Below are 5,538 nucleotides of genomic sequence, written 5' to 3'. Positions count from 1 at the left end.
GGGCTACTTCTTCCAATTTTCAACTCTTTCACATCATTGTTTATTCTTGTTTTGATCTCACACGTGGTCTTTTTGCTACTACAGTGGCATTCGATGTGGTTTAGAGGTGTCCTGATGGATTTATTCGAGCCGCATATCCCGCTCACATATCATGAGATATTGATTGACCAGTCTCTGCAAGCAGTTCAGTGTTAGTTCTTCTTCTCTATGTGTTAAGGATCTGATCCCAGATTTCTCCTATAATCGTTCGGCGGTCTTTCCGTTCAAATCTGCTTTCTAAATCTGCCGAGCACTCGCAGCCGTGATCATTTATGTTTACATCATTCAAGTGTTTGTGTTTTTTTTTTTAGCCCTAATTAAGCCCTGCAACGTGGGGCGAAACGTTGGTTCAATACAAATAGTTTAATTTGAGTTTTTTTTTTTTTTTAACACACTTGAACCATCTTCCTTTTATTTTTGTTTTATTCGTAATTAATTTCAATTAATTAATCTAGTAGATGACGTAGATTTTCTCTAAATTTCAATTTATTCGACTATCATTGGCTGGTTAAGTTTACCACTAAATTTAATACAACGGATAATTATTGATTTTGCCCGAGATTTAGAAAATCGTAGTTTAAACTGTGATGGAGCAAGAAATACGATTTTGCCGCCTTTCCGTAGGAAAAAATAGTGCATTTTTTCGTTGGAAAAATTTCAATAATATTATTATAAAACTTTTTTGTTTGAGTGTCCAATTTTGAGACCTCAACATAAGATAAGGTTGTATAGCTTACAGACTAAGAAGATTGCCTCCTCAAGTTGAATAAAAAAAATAAATCTTCAGTTTTATCATTGAATATTATTTGATTATAATCTACTACACCATAAATGTGTTGATAAATACTTAAAAACGTTAGAGTACAAATTCAAACTGTCGACTTTAGAATCCCATTCACTTTTTGAAGAGCGAATACAATAATTTCAGAAATTTGTGCAATCTATAATATAAGGTTATTTTTGGTTACACAAAGAAGGTATTGGAAGATGCAAACTTACGATTTGAAATGTACACGAAAATCCAGCCTCTGAAAAATCTTCAAGTAAGATTGTAGCATTATTTTGATATCTAAAATTTTGTTTCTGAACGAACTGAAGGATATGAAAACTGAAAAATACATAGGATTAAAGATTTTTTTTTTAATTATTCTCTTTTTAAACGTCGATTTCTACATCTGGACAAACGACTAACCTGGAATCCTCACACAAGACTGAAAATACTGCACGTCGATTTCGACTATTACAACACTTACTAGACAAACGGTCTACACTCCCAATTCATTACGAAAGACTGATCTACATGACTGTAATAAGGCCAATCTGGACATATGGAGTTGAGCTTTGGGACTCCACTAGACCTTTGAATTCCTCTCGTATTCAATCATTGCAATCCAAAATCCTTCGTAAAATTCTCAATGCTCCTTACTTTGTCACAAATAAAACCATACATAAAGACCTTAATGTTCCATATGTAACCGATTTAGCCCGAACCAGGTATCACTCCTTCCATTATAAACTCCCTAACCTCTTCCATTCCTGACAATCCTCCGAGGTGCCTGAAAAGAAGATGGCCACGAGACCAGCTAATGTAAAACGTCATTAGAGTGCTACCAATGGTTAGTTTCTCTACACGCCTGTAACACTCCAATTTAACTGAGATCAGATTTACTAAATGTATTATAATGTACAGTTGTAAATAGCAATAAATAAATATTTTAAAAAAAATGTCGATTTCGACTATTACAGCACTTACTATACAAACGGTCTAAACTTCCAATCCATTATAAAAGACTGATCTACGTGACTATAATAAGGACATACGGAGTCAAAAATCCTTCCTGAAATCCATAATGCTCCTCACTTTTTCACAAATCAAGTCATTCAACAGGACCTCATTGTTCCATATGTTCCCCATTTTGCCAGAATCGATCCTTTCATGATAAACTTCCCAACCACCCAAACCCACTTGTTTTTAACCTGGCTTCTCCTTCATTACCTAATAATCCTTTATGTGTCTGAAAAGAACACGGCCTGAAGATCTCTAGAACTGGAATTCTATCAGTGGATAGATTCTCTACATGTTTATATCATGTCATTTTATCACTTAAACAGAAAATTTACTCGTTTTATATAGTTGAAAATAACAATAAATAAATTATTTAAAAAAAAGATAGTTAAAGATCTCAGATTTCAAATTTTAACGAAAAAAATTTCAAACCTATTTACGCTTGTTGAACAGATTCGATACTTAGGACTCCATCTTGACAAGAGACTTACTTGGAATCCACTCACAAGACTGAAACGACAAGAAACCGCTCCTAGATCCGATTGCTACAACACTTACTTGACTAACGCTCTAAACTTCCCATTCACTACAAAACATTAGTATACACTACGATAATCAGACCAATTTGGACATATGGAATTGAGCTCTGGGGCTCCACCAAACCATCAGATTCCTCCCGCATCCAATCCTTACAATCCAAAATCCTTGATGCTCCTTATTACGTTAAAAATAAACTCATTCGCAAAGACCTTAACACCGTTTCGTTGCAGATTTGGCCCAAAACAGATATGCGTCTTTTCATTCCAAACTCCTTAACCATCCTAACCCATTAAGGCGTCTGAAAAGAAGATGGTCACGGGACCTTCTAATTTAAATTAATGTTTGAAGTACTACCAATGGGTGGTTCCTTTCCAAGATTTTCAAGTGTATATGAATCATACAACATATTTACTTATTGTATTATTTTGTACAGTTGTAAATTACATAAATACAAAAAAAAACAAAAATCCTTTAATGAATTCGCACTATTTTCCCTGAGAAACATTGAAGAAGCTGCGAGTGCTGCCATCTCTTGACTTATGCGGCATCTACATATTTGCCACTGGCCGACAATGCTTGGTAAAAGAAAAAGAAGTAACTAACTTTAGTAACCACTCACTTGGTTTGTTTTTTTAACTTTTGTCGGCTATTAAATTTGATTTACTTTATTTTCATTATAGAAGGAACAAAATAAAGATTAATGAAAAGGAAACGTAAATACCTGTAATGTAGGTTGTAAATGGCAAAAATGTATACAAATAGTTCTACATAACCTATAAATTAAGCCTTCGTTATTGGAATTTTATAGGAAACTTTTTAATTTAATTAGCTAGACATATAATGTCTTCAGAAATACATATTTGTGCTATATTTAATAAAATATAAACTGCTAAAATTAATTAACAATATTTTAACAAACAATGTATTTACACTGAATTAATATAATTTTAAAATATTCCATCTTAAACAATAGTTAATTATTGAATCTGAAGGTTGGGGAAATTCTCCAATTAATTAAAATCCGCAGAGCACAAATATTTTGGCTGTTGGCAGTTCTAAAACAATAAAAACTGAAAACCTATGTTTTGCAAAATTTGCGCACAAAAATCTATACCTTTTAGATAATTTTAGATACTTTAGATAAAGTTATTTTTAAAAAGTTCGGCTTTTAAACTATTTAAATTAGAATAATACCTATTTGGTATCAAAGAACAATTGATTGTACATTGACTTACCAAGAATAATCAAAATCGTTAGGGTCGTTTTGAGAAAATCGAAAAAATGTGAAAAATCGATTATATAAAGTGGCACTTAGGGTCAGTCGATTTTATCGAACATATTTCTGTCACACCCCTGGCATATAACTGCTTTAAATGTATAATTTAAGTTTCTCACGACTTTTCGTTTTTGAGCTAGACACTTCATAGACATACTGACCATTTCGCAAGACTACATTTTTTTGACTCAGAGGACCTCAAAATATGTATTTTCTTCGAAAACTCGATTTTGAAATTTTCATTTACTATACAATCTATATAGGGAGCGCATTAGCTCTGGGGTAAGACGCGTGGCTGCTAACTCCAAGGACTCGAATTAGAATCCGGCTGGGCAGAAAATTGTTTCTATTATACTGTAGCCGTGAGTCAACCCTTGTGGATTCTAGAGCCCTCCTGGGCCCTGTTTCATAATAAAGTACAAACTAATACTATTAGTCTTGTAGATTTATCTTAATTCAATTATACAGACTTGTACAATAGTAGCTTGTACTTTAGTATTTTTTAATTCCTGTAATATCACTAATAGTCATCCCTATCATGAAAAAATAAGTATTAGTATTATTACCACACTAGTTTCTACACTTGTACTATGAACTAATACTACTAGCTTTTATTATGAAACAGGGCCACATTCACTTGTACCGGCCAATCTAAATAACCCGTTCACACACTTGCGTGCGAATTAGGCGCGGTTTGATAAACGTGTAGAGGGATCTTTAGACCTATAATGTATAATAAGAGTATATTTTGCAGCCTTTATTTTATCTTCAAACCCTTATATATATAATGTACTCTCGTTTTTAAAACATTTATTTTCCAAGCGACCTAACTCTGAAATCGGTTTGTCGTAAAACGGTTTCTGTAGTACAAAATCCCGATACCAGCCGCAAGAACATATATCTGCATATAATTTAAAACATAATTTATATATTGCATATAATTTAAAACATAACACGGAAAACCCATTTACGCTTGTACTAAACCTCTTGTTAATTAACTAATCAATTCCATAAAGTAAGGAATTAGTTATTTTTTCTTAGTTTTCGCCTATAACTCCGAAACGAGGCATTCTAGCTGTAAGTAATGGTGTAAGAAATATAACAATATTGAATTCTGCGTCGAATGAACACCATAACTTATTAATTTTGTGAAGTAGTATGACGTAGATCATAAACCGAAAACAATGTAGTATAGTACAAGAGCCGGGAAGAAAAAAAGTCAGTTATCTCACCCCAATTTTTAATTACTTTAATGAACACTATGTATAATTACTAGTCAAAATTGATGAGTCTTCCAAGTATAGGTAGGGGGAATAAAAAATGGCGGCTGTTTCCAACCTAAAAAAAAAAACACTAATTTTTCATTCGGAGCTCTTAAAAAATACCAACAACACTAGGAAATCTAAAAGAACAATATTTTAAGAAGAGCAAATTTGCTGAAATATTAGCCCTAAAAGAGTTATTTATGTCCAATAGTTCTCGAGAACTTTTTTTAAAAAGCAAAATTTCTTAAAAGTCTTCTGATCTTGAGAAATCTATATCTCAGGAACTATTTGACGTACAGATATCTATTAGCACTGAAATTAAAGCTAGTTAAATTTACTACAAAATAGTTAATTATATCTTTCTTTGTAGGAGTAGTAGTTTTTATGATATTGACAAAATAAACTCACAAAATGTCTATAAAATGTTGGATTGTTGAAAAAATATATCTCTAGATCCATAAGACGCACATATGTCTTCCAACACTCAAAATAAAAGAAATTTAATTTGCTATAAAGTAGTTTATGACACTGATCTTCGCAGGGGTAGTAGTTTTTATGATATTCACATATGAATATAAATTTGGCAAATGAAAATTTGTCCGAACAACTATAAATCGATTTATTTTAGAAAA

The 5,538-nt window shown here is 32.2% G+C and overlaps 1 protein-coding gene across 1 annotated transcript in view; it reads left to right on the top strand.

Annotated features, from left to right (window-relative positions):
• Window positions 1-1,000: 1,000 nt before the first annotated feature.
• LOC106684273 (glutamate-rich protein 2) overlaps window positions 1,001-5,538 on the top strand; it is a 15,526-nt gene continuing 10,988 nt past the window's right edge. The window contains exon 1 of the mRNA XM_067053531.1: window positions 1,001-1,082. The gene's annotated coding sequence lies outside the window, so the exon portion shown is untranslated. The remainder of the gene's footprint in view (window positions 1,083-5,538) is intronic.

This window comes from Halyomorpha halys, unplaced genomic scaffold, assembly GCF_000696795.3.
Source record: "Halyomorpha halys isolate HHAL.00 unplaced genomic scaffold, Hhal_1.1 Scaffold565.1, whole genome shotgun sequence".
Lineage (NCBI taxonomy): Eukaryota > Metazoa > Arthropoda > Insecta > Hemiptera > Pentatomidae > Halyomorpha > Halyomorpha halys.
Note: the sequence above shows the minus strand (reverse complement) of the source record. Positions and strands in the feature narration are given on the sequence as shown.